Source organism: Pleurodeles waltl, chromosome 7 (genome assembly GCF_031143425.1).
Source record: "Pleurodeles waltl isolate 20211129_DDA chromosome 7, aPleWal1.hap1.20221129, whole genome shotgun sequence".
NCBI lineage: Eukaryota > Metazoa > Chordata > Amphibia > Caudata > Salamandridae > Pleurodeles > Pleurodeles waltl.
The window spans coordinates 96,992,367-97,010,116 of NC_090446.1; the positions used below are offsets into that span (position 1 = coordinate 96,992,367).

General features: G+C 43.9%; 1 protein-coding gene and 1 long non-coding RNA gene across 3 annotated transcripts in view; one reads left to right on the forward strand and one right to left on the reverse strand.

Moving 5' to 3' along the window:
* The window catches only part of CDH4 (cadherin 4), a 1,524,317-nt gene that overhangs the window by 718,670 nt on the left and 787,897 nt on the right, over positions 1-17,750 (forward strand). Inside the window, exon 1 of one of the 2 annotated variants that reach the window (XM_069243137.1) lies at positions 13,096-13,226. The exons of the other annotated variant lie outside the window; for it this stretch is intronic. The gene's annotated coding sequence lies outside the window, so the exon portion shown is untranslated. Of the gene's footprint in view, positions 1-13,095; positions 13,227-17,750 lie in introns of those variants that run through there. 2 annotated transcript variants of the gene reach the window in all.
* On the reverse strand, positions 691-11,444 carry LOC138303753 (uncharacterized). Its single transcript, XR_011205441.1, has 2 exons — positions 10,550-11,444; positions 691-4,550 (listed from the first exon to the last, which is right to left on the reverse strand). It is a non-coding gene; the product is annotated as an uncharacterized lncRNA (long non-coding RNA).

Sequence of the window (17,750 nt, forward strand, 5' to 3'; positions counted from 1 at the left end):
GTTTCCCGAGGATAAAGTTTGCCAGTTAACTCTTGACTGAAAAAGTCCTGGGAAAATGACTTGGACTAACCAGTGGGAAATGGTGCAGAACACGGATTTCTGAAGCCATTCCCTATCAGCAAATTTCTGATGGTTCAGTAACATACCATCCAAGAATGACCTCAACCTACAGTATCGGGATTCCCAGGTATGGTATTACTGCCTTGGGAGTTCTATGACTCAGATAATGAGGGCTTTAGGCCCATTGTTTGTATCTTTGTAGGTTGTATGTCACTGTATCACTTTGGGATAGCCTGAAAATCTAGCATGGTCCGTCACTCCGCGACCATTGTTCAGTACCGAACTTCCCTTTCAAGATACGAGTAGCAAAATATCCTTCTTTGGTGGATATCAGCATTAAAATTAAAACAAGCATTTGCAATGCAATGGGTCTCGCGTTTGCTCGAGTTAGAACTATTAGTGTTGTAAATTCCTAACTGGACTTTTCTTGCCACATAAATTGAAAATGAAAAGTAAAACAGTTGACATAAGCAAGACGATTCAAAGCACCATGGCCAGCATGAGCTCAAAGGAGAGACACAAAAGAAAAGGTTCGCTTGCAGTCAAACGTATCGGCAATCGTGCAATTATCCATGTTTGCAGATACTTACAAATGCATTTACAAAGGAGTTTTGACACGGAGAGCCGGAGTGAAAAATCAATGACCAAAGGTCTGTTTATTTTTGCTGCAGCAAAGAGGACAGGTTTACCACTGGCATCCCAGGCCCGAAGTAAAGTGTGCTGACATAAAGCGTTTAACAGTGATATTTATACTCATACATCAAAGGATACATAAAATGTGTAACTAATGATATACGTCATACAGATATTTTTAAGGAGTTAATCAGTATCCACACACTTGTTCCATTCCCAGTCTTGTCCTTGCCTCCCTTCTGCAGCTGCCTGACTCCCCACATTCTTGAGACCCTTCAAAGGATTACGTTGTTCAAAGGTATAGATATCAGCCTTTCCCTCCCCAAAATACCACAGCCGAGGTCAGTTAGTTATTTGAACACACAATTATAATGAATACAGTGCCCCAGTTAGGGAAAGAAACCAGCTGCAAGCCCATGGCGTGGAACCAGGCTTATTTTACCTAAACAAATATACATAAGATAACATATGTGATAGACAGTGCGTTCAGAGACAACAAAAGCTCAAACTTACACGTGTAAAAGAAACGAAGCAATTCAAAATGAATTCTAACAATCGACCCTTTTTGAGTTTTTTTTTCTTCTGAACATAATAAACGTTTGAATAGTTCTAAATTTCCTCATATATGTTGAATTTTACTCCCACTTCATTGAAATTTGCATTCATGGGGACATAAACAACCGATGGGTATGAGCAACCAGTATCTGCAGTGAGGACAGTGGGGTCAATAGCCATTAGGGAAGTTATCTCTTCTCTCTGCATCATAGCTCGATTGGTTTCTAGTATTTTCACTGGCGGAAGTTTACACAATTTTAAACAGGAACAGAGAGCAGGTAAGCACTGCACTAATAAACAACTTAATACAATAGCTATTATTATAAAAAGTATGTCTTTAAACAACCAGCCCCACCCCCCAAACCAAGACCATAACCATGATAAACTCCAATCGCCTCCTTCATATTGGCCCCCCTTTTCAAATACCTGTACTGCTTCTTTTATTTTCCCAATATCCAATTCTATCTCTGATGACTTGTTGACGAAATAACAGCACTTTTGCTGGTACTGATGTTGGATTAAAACACATACTCCTCCTTGTTGTACTGTAATCAAGTCTAGGGCAAGCCGATTTTGTATCGCCAATTGGGCTGCAGAGTTTATCTCTACCTGTATACTTCCTATGGCCTCTCTGGTGGCATTAAATGCAATGGCTAATTCAGCTGACATATTCATCATTGCCAGTTGCAAATCGAAAATTCCAAATCCGGGAATAAGAACATGTAATACTTGAAATACCCAGTTCTTTCGCTCCTCCAGTATGGGTGTCCCTCGTTTGTACCTATGTGCAAAACTCCCCATGTTAAGGGGCTGGGAAGATGATATATTTGATATCACAGTAATGTTGGGTGCCAAATATGCCAGTGAACATATCCCTTCCCAGTTTAGAGGCAGTACTTTATATGCAGTTCTTCCACATACGAAGTACATGCCTCCCTGGATTTGTGAATTTATAATGCTGTATTTTATTCGAGGCAATCCTACACCCTCTGGGGTGTCATGCTCAGAATTATTGCAATATTTGTAATCTTCCCAGATTGTATTTAGCAATGATACATTTGCCCAGGGTGCAACATATGAACATCTAGCCGTCCAGAGGGGGCCAAGGAAAACCCGGGACAATATTACAGGTGAATTTTTCCCATTTCTATCTTGTTCTCTGGAGGGATCATATAACAATCCTTCTGGATCTACTAGAATCTCATTTTCTCCCACAGTCAGGTTCCAATAATTCACAGTGTAATTTTGATGAGTCCCATTAATTAACGCTGTCCAATTTCTGTCTATTTTCTCCTCTCCTTCAAGATCCCAATTCCCTGTTTTTATATCAAATAACAAAGTGTAAACACACTGTTCAGGAGGGATCTTTCCCATGTATTTTGCCTCTGGGTTTTGCCCATAAAAATAGGTACCAAAACATATGGGAAACATTTTAAGTGTGGCATTCTCTCCAGGCATCGGGGAGAGCTTGTATTCTGCCTGGGTATTAGGGAGCACCGCACACCTAGGGTACCATTGATATTCTTGTTGGTCACATCTCCAAGTGGTATTTGGTACAAGACACACTTCCCCTCTTTCATATTCGCTTGGTGATACTGGTACTTCATAAAGGCCTATAGGATCCTCGGGGTGTCTAGACAAGTGCCGGCAAATCCAACAGTCAGTGAGACTTAATGTCTCCGCTAATTTTCCATGAACCTTTATTAATGGATGTAAGGTAGGATTTTGCAACAATGATGCAACACCACTGGACATTATACATATTAACATAAGGGTCACTAGGTACTTCATTATGGTTTTGTAGAAATAGTTATAAGGCCACTCTTCCCTATTCTCTAGAGGGATATTTGTCCTGCCAAATGGATATATCTTCATAATTTTATTGTGCTCTTCTCCTTGGTCCTACAACTTTTCTATGATACCGTTTTACTCGTCTCAACCGCCTACGCGTGTTCAAAAATATACTCACACAATTACCAAATATGTAAATGCAAAATATTGATATCACTATACTAATAATCATATACGTATAGATACAAATAAGTAAATTTTTCCTTCAATGTTCACACCCACTAGGGTTCAGCACCGCCGTGCTTTACACTCTAGCAGTTAGGCTGCACTGGTTGGTCCAGGACAATAGAGGTTGGCTTGATCCTAGGTCCCTTAGCTTCTCCTTTTCAAGTTTTAACTCCTGGTGAGTCTCAACTCCCAGTGAGTAAGTCGCAATACTTCAAAGTTAGTCTTCAGTATAGTTTGTCAGTTTCGTTCAGTGTCTCAGCAAAATGAGGGCGGAGGCCAGCAATTTTCAACCAGATTAGTGATGTGCTTGGGTATTAAACAGAAAAAGGGCACCTTTCTTTTTTTTTTTTACCGCTGGGACTACAAACCGCACCAACCCTAATGGCTGGCCGCTTCCGTAGAACTGGTACTTGGTTTTTTTTTTTTTTTTTTTCTTTCTCGCCAGTCACAGAACTGTTAACTCCATTTACCCACTGATTGAATAGCGTTGCACAAGCTGCATCCCACTATACTTGTGTTCTCGTTGAGACAATTGTTCTGACCAATGTTCTGGTGTCGTTGCACAGGCTAGTCACCCGTGTTCATGCTGGAATTTTAGTCATCACAGTCATTTACAACCTCGTCGCCCAAAGTGTGCGTAACAACAGTGAGGATAGCTCGTTTTAATGCTGGTACATCAATGGCATCGGAAATGCCGGTGGCGGTGAAAGCGGGGAACTGTATTTCACAAAGGCAGGCGTGCCGTATTCTGCTGAGCAAAGGATTCCTTGGCCATTCAGAAGAGACCTCAGTTTGCAATTCCAAGCTAGGAGCTATCAGGGTGATGTAAATGTAGCTTTTCGTAGGGGTCACCACCTTACGCACCTTCAAAATTCTGTTCATTTGGATGGGCGAGGACGCAGGTTGTATCGATGAGTTTGTTGATCTTCAAACAGCAACTCTTCGTCACTGGGCTGCTGTGTCACCGCAGGAGCAGAAATAGCACTTGAAACCTGTGGAGGTGTTTCCTGTCTCCCTACTTCGCTGTAATCAGGAGACAATGGTAATTCTGCTGTTAGAGTACTCTGTAGTGGAATTGGTGCACGCTTACAGTGGCTAGCATGTATCCAGTTTTTCCTTCCTTCCACTTTCACCGCTGTCTGTGTTGCAAGCAGTACCTGGGCTGGCCCCCGCCACCTGGGCTGAAGACTGTTGGTTCTTTGAAAATTCTTTGTCATAAGCCAATCCCCTGGCTTAAAAGGGTGACCAGGGCCTTCAAGAGGAGTCGGTAGGCTGGCCTTGACCTGTTGGTGGATCAAACGCAAATCTTTAGTCAATTGTTTACAGTAATCTACAAACAAAGGATATTGCACTTCAGAAAGCTTCTTTGGTCGTGGTACCCCCCAGATATTGGCTGGCCTCCCCATGACAACTTCATAGGGGGATAATCGTGACTTGCTACTGGCAGTCATCCTGATGGACATTAATGCTAGGGGCAAAGCATCTGGCCATTTTAAGTTGGTCTCAGCACAAATCTTAGCTATTTTGCTCTTCAAGGTGTAATTATACCTTTCTACAAGGCCCGCTGATTGTGGGTGATTTGCAGCATGAAATCGATGTTTGATGTTAAGGGCGGTACAGACCTTCTCCATTACCTCATTAGAAAAATGACTGCCATTGTCACTCCAGACTAATCGTGGCAAGGCGTATCTAGGAAAATATTCTTTTAGTAATATTTTGGCGGTAGAGAGAGCACCATTGTCTTTTAATGGGTAGGCCTCTATCCATTTTGAAAACATGCATACTACCACTAACACGTATTTCAGTTTGTTACACGGTTCCATGTGGATAAAATCCATCTGTATAGCTTCAAAAGGGAGATCAGGAGGGGCAAAGTGACCAGGGGGCGTAGGGGTCCCTTTTCCTGCATTGTGCACTGCACACACCATACAACTTTTAACCAGGTTATTAGCAGCTTTGGATATCAGAGGATTACTCCAAACATGGTCCAAAGTTGTCTTGATGCCTTGGGCACTGATGTGTGCAGGACTGTGGGCCATAGTAACCATAGCGTGTACATAGCAATTAGGTAACATCCATCTTCTTCTGTCTGTGTCATCTGTGTAACAACCCTCACTGTCTAGTCTACCGTTCTTCTCCCACTGTTCCCTTTCCTCTGCTGTTGCTTCTGCTTGAATATCTCTCACACACTGCATGGTATTTTCTAATACTTCGTACTGGGGCTCTCCCTTGATGCTACTCTCAACATATGCATTGTCAAATGGTGCTCGTGCTGTTGCTTTCGCTGTAGCATCTGCAAAAGCATTTCCTCGTCCTATATCATCAGTAATTTTTTTGTGGGCACTATACTTAATGATTGCGACCTGACGGGGCAGACTGAGAGCAGTCAAAAGTGTCACAATCAAGTTGCCATGCTGGATGGTAGTGCCATGTGACGTGATAAAGCCTCTATTCGCCCAGAGTCGCCCAAAATTATGAGCTACTCCAAACGCATATTGGCTATCAGTGTAGATGTTAACACTAAGATGTTCACTTATTTCACAAGCTCTGGTGAGGGCAATTAATTCTGCAGCCTGTGCCGAATTTTGCGGGATTCTATGAGATTCAACCACTGTTTTGACTGTGGTGACGGCATAGGCTGCAGTGGTCGTACCATCTGGTAACTTGAAGCAAGACCCATCTACAAACAGCTCTCCCTGTGGGTCAGATAGGGGAGTGTCTGTCAAGTCTACCCGTCCCTTAGTTTCTTCCTCAGTGGCAAAAATGCAATTATGATCAAATTCCACATTGTCCTGAGGGAGGGGTAGTAACGTAGCTGGGTTCAAGACATTGCACCGCTTCAAAGTAATATTTGGACTGAACAATGTTAATTCGTAACCCGTTAGACGAGCACTGGTGAGGTGCTGCGTCTGTGTCTTGTTTAACAAAATATCAACGGCATGAGGAACCATCACAGTGAGCGGATTGCCACCAACAAACCCTTCACTTTGTTTCACCGCAGCTGCTGCAGAAGCCACTCCTCTAAGACAAGTAGGCAAAGCTTGCGCCACAGTGTCCAAGGTGGAAGAGAAGTATGCACAAGGGCGTTGTCTCCCACCTTGGGCCTGTGTCAAAACAGACAACGTACAGCCATGCTTTTCATGCACAAATAAAACAAATGGTTTGCTGTAATCCGGATTACCCAATACAGGAGCAGAGCACATCGCCTTTTTTAATTCTTGAAAAGCCTCCTCACATTTGTCAGTCCAAGGTACAGGAGAGGGCACATCTGAAAGTGTCAGAGCAGTCAATGGTTTTGCTATAAGTGAAAAATTTGGAATCCACTGTCTGCAAAAAGATGTAAATCCCAAAAATGCTCGGACTTCAGAAGGGGTGCGTGGTGCAGTCATTGTATGAACCAATTTAATTCTGTCTGGATGTAATCTCCTTCCCTCCTTAGAGAGGAGGTGTCCTAGATAGGTGACCTCCTCTCTACAATACTGCAATTTTGGAAGGGACACCTTATGGCCCAGAGGTGCTAAATGATGTAATAATGCAACAGTATCAGTCTTACATTGTGTCATGGAATCTGAGGCAATTAAAATATCATCAATGTACTGCAACAACGCAGAGCCTGTAGGTGGATCGAATTGGTCTAATTGACGTTTAAGACATTGACTATATATGCTCGGGGACTCAACAAAGCCCTGTGGAATTCTTGTCATCGCGAATGATCTACCAAAAATCGCAAAGCTAAACAAATATTGAGATTCTTCGGCAATTGGAATGCTAAAGAAAGCATTCTTCAAATCGATTACGGTGAAAAAACACGCAGAGGGTGGGATCATGGTGAAAAGACTATTCATGTCTGGGACCACGGGAAACTGGGGAATTACTATTTTATTAATTTCTCGGAGATCAATAACTAATCGATATACTGTGTTATCAGTAAATGATTGCTCACCATCTAATCTATTAGCATCATTTCGTTTCTTTACAACAGGAAGGATTGGACTGTTACATGGGCTGCTCACTATTTCCTTTATGACACCTGCATGCACAAGATCAGATATGACTGCCTTGAGCCCTTTTTCGCTTGATTTAGGTAATTTGTATTGAGGAACACGAGGTAACCGGGCACCTGGTTTGATTTTTATTACAATAGGGTCGATATCCATAATGCCTACATCATTCTTGCCTTTGGCCCATAAGCGAGGGTCTATTTCCTGTAGCTCTGGGGGTAAGTCGTATTCCTGTGAGAACATGCACCGAGTTGGGGAAACACTATCCATAGTTACATAGACACCATCCATTGAACAGTGAATAACTGCATTTAATTTCTTTAACAAATCTAATGCAAACAAGTTTTCATTGCAACCTGATGTTAAAGAGAGTGGCGTGTGTACTGTAAATGGGCCTACAGTTACTCTCATAGGTGTTGAGATGGGGCTCACCACGGGGATTCCAGAAATCCCAATTGATGTGGTATGAAGCCCAGACAGGGGAGCCCCGGGGACTGCAGAATGTGCAATAGATGTTCTGGTGGCACCAGTATCTAGAAGAAACTTATGGCCCTCTCCTTCGATTTTTACATCAATGTAGGGACCATTTTGATCTACAGGAATACTTACTTGCCCCTGGCCCTGTCTGTGGCTGTCCTAATAATTGTAGGATTCAGAAAAGAAATCATCAGCATAATATTGTCGTTCAAATGCATTGTCAAAAATATTAGTGTTACGCGGGACCTGATTCTCATTCTGCGAATTCTGATCAGTTCTACCTCTTCCTCGTCCTCGTGCATTACCTGCCGCGTTCCCTCTATGAAGTGACATACTTTGCCTTCCTTCCAGTAATGGGCAAGTATCACGCCAATGTCCATCCTGCTTACAGTAGGCACATTGGTTGATATTTAATCGGCGGTCTTGGGGTGGTGCAGATGTACCTCGGCCTCGACCCCTTCCCCGTCCCCTTGGTGGGCCACCCCTTTGCTGAGGGGTTGCATCCCGCTGAGGGTATGCCTGCTGTAATAATGCCTTTTTCTTCAATTCTTTTACTGACTTCTCATTCTTTTCTAATTCTTCCTTGTACCTGCTCTCATAGTATTGCGCCATCTGCAAAATCTCTGCCTGTCCCTTCGTCATCCACGAACTCTCTGTTGCTTTTAATTTTTGTGATATTTCAGGTAGAAGGCCATTAACAAAGCGTTCTACAAATAGTGTGACACCTGTTACGGTGGCGAGGTCTTGACCGCTAAAATCTATGAACGCTTGTTCAATTCGAGTAAAATAATCTGGGACATCTTCACCTATTTTCTGTTTATAAGTGGCAAGCTTTCCCCAATCCACAGTCTGAAGAGGTATAACAGTTTCTAACTTAGTCAATATCCGATTAGGTAAATCTAAAATATCCTGATGCGGCAGGGTTCCTGGTGCCCTTTGTGCTTCATGTGCTTCTAAACCCCCCCATGTATTTCCCAAAGTAGGTGCATCATCTACTCTTCTAATTTTATGCCAAACTTCAGGACCCAATAAAACACCAAAAAAATAGTCAATGTCTTTGAGAGTCATGGTTGTGGTGGAAATGGCAGTTCTAAGGTCCCGATAGAATCCAGCTGGATTCTTTCGAGGGTCTGGCAAGTCTTTCTTTATAGCCATTACCTCCTCCCTTTTCCATGGTATATGAACAAATTGGGCCACCGGCACGGGAGCTGGCTGTCCGGCGGCAGCTGCTGCTGCGACTGCAGCTGCAGTGGGCATATCAGGGTGCACTTCCCTCATTGGGTACCCCTTGTCATATCTATTTAGAACATCTTCCCTGGCTATGACACAAATGCGTACTCCCTCATTTATGCTGCTACTATCAAGAATACAAGCCCTACTGTCCCGCCATAATTGGTTTAATTCTTGTTCATAAGGGAGAGGGGTAGAATCTGTAATGCAAGACTTCCAATCCCTCTCCAATTTTTCAATCATATACAACAGTGCTAATTGCTGTCCAAAATGTGACATCTGTTGTATTGTGTCCATAATATCGGTGTGGGTGTAAATAAGATGTGACATCCAGTTATCTGACTGATCCTTGATAACCCGTTTTTCCCAATCCCCAATAGTGGAGCGGGTACCAGGGGGCGAAATCGACTTCATAGGTGTGCTCCATATGGGTGAAAGTGAGTGAGTGGCTGTGCACCGTCGGCGTTGTCCATTTGGGGTATTAGGGGCAGGGGACATTATTGGTAACCTTGCAGTGTTGGCTGGTAGTGGTGGGGCAGGTGGCGGAGGGATTAGGACTTGGGCTATTTGGGTGGCTTGAGCTAGAGGCTGTGGTGGCTGTGGCACATGCTGCTGTAGTGGTGCACCTGGATTTCCCAAATTGTGCCCTTGCCCTTGCTGCTGTTGCTGTGCCCCCATGATAGGTTGGGCTACTGCAGGGGGTGTGTAAGGTGGAGGTGCAGTAGGGCTATTATCTAATAGCTGTAGCATTACCTCATCTTCCTCTAATGCATGTTTGGGTTCTGTTGGCTTTGATACATAACTTCCCTCCACCTGGGCCCTATGGACTCTATCTTCAGACTCAATTCTTTTCTGGGTTTGGGAATGGTGGTACAGGGCGGCTTTCTGCATGATGGTTCTCCGGTTCTCCTTCTCTAACAGTTTATCTGACTTCGTTTTTCTTTTGGTGGCCTCAATTTCCCATTTTCTGTATACTTCAAACATATGTTGTCTAGCCTTTTTATGAAACAAACATTCCTGTAGGTAGGTTAGTTTCTTTAAATCAAAAGACCCATCCTCCGGCCACTGGAGGTCAGGACAATGTCTAGTATATTTGCGCCATATACTATTATACAAATTATTCTCTAAACCATAATCCTTTAACATGTCCCACCCTGGTGTTCCCTCTTTTGGAATGGGTTGCTTTTTATCTAAACGTGGCACATGATTTCGGCGAAAACAAAGACATAACCCTTGCCAACATTTCTTATTTCCCATATCTAACCTTTTAATTTGTTCAAAATGCAACACGCACCAAATTTCAAAATGCAACCTGCACCGAAAAAAAAAACCCTTTTTCAAATGTGCACGAAAGAAAACCTTTTCAAATATTTACCAACTTACAAATTGCTCCAGGCCTGGGCAAATTACTCAAACAAGAAAAACACATGTAATACAAATTGTCAAATGGTACCTTGTACAAATGCAAATTTACCAAGAACTAATCATTCCCAAAAATGATAAGTTATCCAAAAACAATTATTCTCTCAAATGCAAGTTAAAGCAGACAAATAGCCAGCGAGGAACAGTCTTACCTGACTATCTGCTTTTTCCTGGATTTCTCTCCGGCCGCCCGTGTCAGACTAATCCGTCAAGATAAACACCGATGTTTCAGGGACTTCGCTGGGACATCATGAGAAAACGGGGGGAAACCTGCCCGGTGGATAAGATGCAGCTGCTTCAGAAACTAAGTCTTTGTGCAGGGGCCCCTGGAATCTACACCTCCGGAACGGCGTCCCCCCACTGGCAGCACGTCTCGTGACAGAGCTACTGAAGATATCCACTGGAAGGTCCCTGTTCGGGCGCCAAATTGTCAAATGCACATATTTGCAGATACTTACAAATGCATTTACAAAGGAGTTTTGACACGGAGAGCCGGAGTGAAAAATCAATGACCAAAGGTCTGTTTATTTTTGCTGCAGCAAAGAGGACAGGTTTACCACTGGCATCCCAGGCCCGAAGTAAAGTGTGCTGACATAAAGCGTTTAACAGTGATATTTATACTCATACATCAAAGGATACATAAAATGTGTAACTAATGATATACGTCATACAGATATTTTTAAGGAGTTAATCAGTATCCACACACTTGTTCCATTCCCAGTCTTGTCCTTGCCTCCCTTCTGCAGCTGCCTGACTCCCCACATTCTTGAGACCCTTCAAAGGATTACGTTGTTCAAAGGTATAGATATCAGCCTTTCCCTCCCCAAAATACCACAGCCGAGGTCAGTTAGTTATTTGAACACACAATTATAATGAATACAGTGCCCCAGTTAGGGAAAGAAACCAGCTGCAAGCCCATGGCGTGGAACCAGGCTTATTTTACCTAAACAAATATACATAAGATAACATATGTGATAGACAGTGCGTTCAGAGACAACAAAAGCTCAAACTTACACGTGTAAAAGAAACGAAGCAATTCAAAATGAATTCTAACAGGACATTGTTCAGTACCGAACTTCCCTTTCAAGATACGAGTAGCAAAATATCCTTCTTTGGTGGATATCAGCATTAAAATTAAAACAAGCATTTGCAATGCAATGGGTCTCGCGTTTGCTCGAGTTAGAACTATTAGTGTTGTAAATTCCTAACTGGACTTTTCTTGCCACATAAATTGAAAATGAAAAGTAAAACAGTTGACATAAGCAAGACGATTCAAAGCACCATGGCCAGCATGAGCTCAAAGGAGAGACACAAAAGAAAAGGTTCGCTTGCAGTCAAACGTATCGGCAATCGTGCAATTATCCATGTAACAGGGGCAGTCTGCAAGGCGGTAACAAAACAGCTCCAAGGAGGGACAAATGTAAAGCATGTACCAATGATAACAAAGGATTTTTGAAAGGCAAGCCCATGAACGAGTGAAAGTGATGGGCGTGCGTGGGCGTGGTTAAAAGCCCACAGTACCTACAACAGGTCAAAGCGTTTGCACACTTGACGTAAACAGTTGACACCATCTGAAACCCAAAACCAAGATTTTGAGCCATATACCCTGTATGGATTTACTTGCTAACATTCGAACAGAAGATCTTACTTTGTCCCCAGCTTTGCCCTTCTGTTTTTGAAACTAAGAGGGTTTTTAGAAATTTCTGTGATCCTGTGACACTGCCATGTTGTTTAAAGGGTGTCTGGGCATCTTTCACCCTCTCCAGGGACAATGTTTAGGTCATATCACTCAAAGCAAACCCTTGTCTCTCTATTGGCTATGTCGCGATCATGGTTCTGCGCAAGTAGGCTGACCCTTGTACTATGTATATTCACAACCAGGGCTGACATTAGCGCTGGTGGCGCCCTGTGCAACAGTCTTTTGGCACCCCTCCCCAAGGATTGCCCCACTACCACCCTTTAACAGTGCCCCTCAAAACTCCTATCTCCTATGTCAGGCAGAATATTAATCACCAGAGTTACGGTGACATTTTTATTGTTGCCTGAAAATTGCTGGAGGCAAGGAACACTGCAGCAGGTGCTTTTAAAATCATAATATATTTTCAAACACGGCGCTCCCACCCGAAGTTAGCACCCGGTGCGGTGGCACCGGTCGCACCTCCCATCACACCTCCATTTTAAATCGGGTACGTCCTCGGTTTCAAAGGCTGGGAGTATCTACTGTTCTGTGGGCCCATTACTTCCCCTTCCCAGAGTTGTCCGACTGGTAACAGCAGTTATAATTTTTCATCAATGTGCATATCAGCTCTTTAGGGCAGTGTTCCCCAACCCCCGGGCCGCGGACCGGTGCCGGTCCGTGGATCAATCGGCACCGGACCGCCCGAGGAACTTCAACTTCATTTCACTGTGGCGGGCGGCCGAGGCGCAGAGCATTGCGCCCTCCCAAGCGGGCCACGGAAAAATTATCCAACATTTACCGGTCCGCGGCGATAAAAAGGTCGGACAACACTGCTTTAGGGGACTCGACAGGGCGGAAGCCGGCTGTGAGGCGAGTTGTTAATGGGCTGTGAGCCCACAGTGCCCGGGCCGCCCCCGGCCTCAGTGCACGCCCAGGAGTGGGCACGCGGATGTCCAGGCCGGAGACCGGCCCACGCCCCTCAGGACAGACGGACACCCCGACGTGCTCAGCTCAGGCCCTCGCAGGAGCCCCCGTTTCACTATCTGCCCGCAGCCAAAGCCGCCATTGACTTTGCACACCGTTAACGAGGCCCGGCGGGGTGCAGGACGCGGGGAGCGACGCATCTGGACAAAATGAGCGCCAGACGGTTTGTAAGTATCAGCCGACCGGCGCCCGAGCTCATTCCGTGCCCCATGCTCAATTAAAGCACCAGCCAATTTTCCTGCTTTAAATGTACAAAGTGGAATCCTTTAAAATGAGATTTTCTGTAAACACATTAAACTTTTAGCCCGGTCCTCGGAGGCAGGCTTGCTCTTCGGTGTACCATTAATTCCCTGGCAATTAAGAACACCGCTCTGACAAGCCGTGCCACCTTCCTGCATCTGGGGGCTCTTATCAGCAGCGGCCCACATGGCGCGTGCAGCCCGCGCGCGCAGGGTGGCGGAGATTGGACGGCGGCGGGAGGGAAGCGGACCGCGCGAGCAGCGATTAATCATGGAGGAGCCGCGCGAGGCCGGGTGACGTGGAAGCATGCGTGACGGGCTGAAGCAGTGGCGGTGGGCTAGAGGCACGTGCGAGCACGTGCACGTACTTCTGAACCGCGAACCCCGAGCTCTAATCAACTTTGCGAAATGTTTTGGGTTTTTTTTGTCATGCTTCGCGAAGGTCATTAGCATACTTCGCAACTTGGCAAAGATTGCAATCTCTTGAGTCTTACAGTGCCTCCTCAAGGATCATTATTTATAATGTGGGTGGAGTGGGGGCCTTTCCAAGTTTCTCAGTGCCATGCGTGATGTGCTGCTGCATTCCAGTTTTGTCCTTCATTATGCCAAGTGGTACAATGCTGGACATATTTGGTCATGGATGCATTGCAATGGCATGCTATGTTGTATCATAAACATGTTGTTGACGTTATATCAAGTGATACCATGGTGGATTTAGTAACATACTCATATTTTGCAAAAGGCATAATTTATACTTTGCACCATCCATGATAGTCCACACTCTAGAATACGCATCAAATGTCAGACCATGCAGAATGCCTTACTTTTCATGCTGAGTAATATGGATCTTATTTCTTGTTGGGTGGTATGCATCATAATTCATAGTGTGTATAGTTCATCATATTTACATTTCGTAGCATTCTTCCTCCTTCCTACTGGGAGGCATGTATTGTATGTTTTGCACAATCTATCGTTTCATAGCGTAGTATATTTCTTTTTGTTTAATGCACATCCCATCCTGCAAAATACACATATTTTACATTGAGCAGTAATGACTACAGTTTCATACTCTTCAGCATGCATCGTGTTTAATATTGTGCAACATGGATCGTTTTCGCTTTCTGCAGTATTCATCATGCTATACATTGTGCATCACAGACCACCTTCACATATGCAGGTACAACACCTTTTGCTGTATAGATATTGCATATCGTGCAGTATGCAGAGTATTTCGTATTGTTCATATGTATTGTTTTGTGCTGTACAGTGCACATCATTGTTAATGCTGTACAACATGGATTACGTATCATATTATGCAGCGAGTATCACACGGCGTATATCCTGTTTTCCACAATGCTTCTTGCATAAAGTTACGTACTTTGCAGTAAATATGTAGAAAAGTGTGCAACAAACATGATGTTTTCTGTTGTGTAGTGTGACTCGTATATCATTGAATGCAACTTCCATTATAGTCATATTATGCAGTATTCATCTTGTTAGCCATTGTTCACTGCACATCAGTGCCATCCTTTGCAGTACTAACCACACCTAATACGCATTGTGCTGCATGCATCATATTCCATATTGGATATAATATATTGTAGTTTACATTCCGCAGCGTGCCCCAGCTATAACATGGAGCAGCTAGCAGCATTTTTAGAAATGAAAGATGCATCATTTGTTTAAATTGCACATTATACCTCTTATTTCATTTCACATGCACAGTTCATACAAATATCTATACAGTGCCATGCACTGTTTTCTGCTTACGTCATGTTGCCTACTGGGTAACATGTATCACAATTCATGTAATGCTATATACAATGCTTATATTGTGTGGGATCCAAACATGGGCATTATTTAGGGGTATTCAGGACAGGGGCTGCTACCCCACTATTTCCCTTTGGTACCCATGTAAAAGTAAACAAAGGTCTCAGACCAATGTTTTTATAGTTACCTCTGCTTACCTTTCCCCTACCCCTTACCAGTAAACTCGGAAGAGGCTATTGCTGGGATAAGCGTCATACATAGCGTCAATTTTGATGTGATCATGGGTGAATACATGCGTGATATCATTTCTACCACGACTGGCAATTTGGTGCTTCAACACGCATGCATCATACATCTTTTTTGCATTCTACACGTTGCTCCCTGTTTCTGTCTGTACAATGTGCATAACTTTTCACAGTGTGGAGAGCGTACTGTGTGCGTATAGTCTGTGACGCAAGCACGATTGTGGTGTGAAACAGAGGAAAGGATTCATAAGAGCAAACTCACAAATCTGCTCCTGAACACGTACTCCTACGCGCAGGTGCAGATTTACAACAATTAGTAAAGCAGGTATATTTTGAAGTAGTGGACCTGGACAGCAGCACCATTTAGAGATCTCCCGGGGCACTACTGAGGCTGTCAGGTGACACTGTACAGAGTCACTGTTTCCCCAGTCCATTTCCACACTGAGGAAAGACCTTTGTAAATGCACATTTATTCTGTGTTAGTTTTTTTTTTTACCATGAGGAATCCACACCTTGACCTACCCACTCCCCAATCCTTGCAAAAGGGTTACTTCTGTATATTTGTGTGCAGTCATAGTCAGTGCCACTGGAAATATGCAGCAGGGGTGGACTAAGTTATGTGGTTTCTTGCTTATGTAATGCAGCTAGAAAAGGCAAATTATGCAGCTTAATGCGGCACATTTTGTGGTAGTATTACTTCAATATTTTGTTACTCGTTTAACACCGTATGAACAAAGGTTTCCCTCATTAGTACCAGTTTAACACCCAAACACATCAATAAGCAACTGAGAGGTGGCCAGTCAACATTTCTGAAGGGCCTGCCACTAAGCGGCAACACGTGTTGCTACGTTCTGATGCCCAAATGCGGCACATCACGTCTCCTAATTAGAACCTGAGAGGAATGCGTGGTTGACATTTCACCAGTACACCTCACACACACTTAGGGTATTACACAAGTTCAATGCCTGTAAAGAGTGTTCCTTGGCATGGATCATATTGGCCTTTGATGCGACGCCACTCACGGACATGCTAGACGGCAGGCCGGGAATAGACTTACTATGGTCTCTGGACTTCCATATGATCCATGCCACACTTTTTACATCTGTTCCACATCTTCGAAAATTTGAGTTTTTCCAATACAAATTTTACCTATAGATTGTTAAAGCCTTGAAAAAGTCAAGGGTGACGAAACACGTGTCGGCTGTTTTCTCTCAACTATGAAAATTGTATTCGCTTTCAAACCATTTGCCGAGTGTATTCGATTGGATCAGGGCACCAACCTTCCTGACACAGAACTAAGGAATAAAGGACTTTCATCATGAACCTGAGATGTGCCGTGGTTTTCTTCCTAGTGTTCCTTATGTGCCTCGATTTCCCGAAGACTCGTGTGGGTCTGGAGGCGTAGGACCTAGCAGGTGTTTTGAGGTTGAAACTAATGAGCAGCCTTGCCACATTAAAGTTTCAGAAGGCGTCTCTTGTGCAGAGCCCAACCCGTGCCTTACATTTATATAGTCAATATAAATATCTTACTTTGTGCCCTGTTGTAGATGTGGGCCTTGGTTTTGCCTTTCCTCCTCTCTCCCATGGAGAGCTCCTAGGATTTTGAGTCTAATAACTCCCCACTGAAGAGCAGGATTTTCAGAAAGGTAGTCCATAGCAGGTGATCAAGAGAGTTTTAGCCACTATGGGGCTAATTTAGATTTTGGCAGAGAGGATACTCCGTCTCAACGGAGACAAAGTTCCCTCTCTGTCAAACTAAAGGTCCACCCACCTGATTTACAGGTGGGCGGAACTTAAGTATGTCAGCGCCAGAGCCTATTCTGAACCAGCTGCTGTCGTACTCCTCCGATGGCCTGATGGAGTATGGTACGTTTGAGGTTCCCGTACAATGCTGTCCGCTCGATTTACAGTGAATGATGTTATATGTTTTTTGCTGTTCATCACCGTCAGGTAAAACCTTGGTGAGAGGCCAGTAAAAAATAATCAATAACCCCACCACCATGGCAGACAACTCCATTGGTGTGGGGCCATTACTTTAACTTTTTCCAAAAACAAACACCCGCCTGAGAGCTGGTCTTTGGAAAAAGTAAAACCTTGTGAAAGTTTGGCGTGGATCCGTCATGTTTGTCCATCAACCTTTTACAGCATTAACCAGGAACCGCCTTGGCTCCTGGCAGTGTTTAGAGTTGTCCACAGGTTTGGCAGACAACTCTAGATTTGGTGGGTGGAGGACTCTTGGCATGGCAGGAGTAAAGTTCTCTGTCATAGCAATGGATTTACCTCCTCCCAAAGAAAACTAAATTAACCCCTTTGTGCCTTACTCAGAAATAAGATGTCCATCTCACTCCATGTCACAACTGAGTCTATTTCCAGTCTCTAAGTTTTAACCCACAAATCATTGCCAGCGGGTGTGCTGGTCTAATTCTTTTATTTGGAG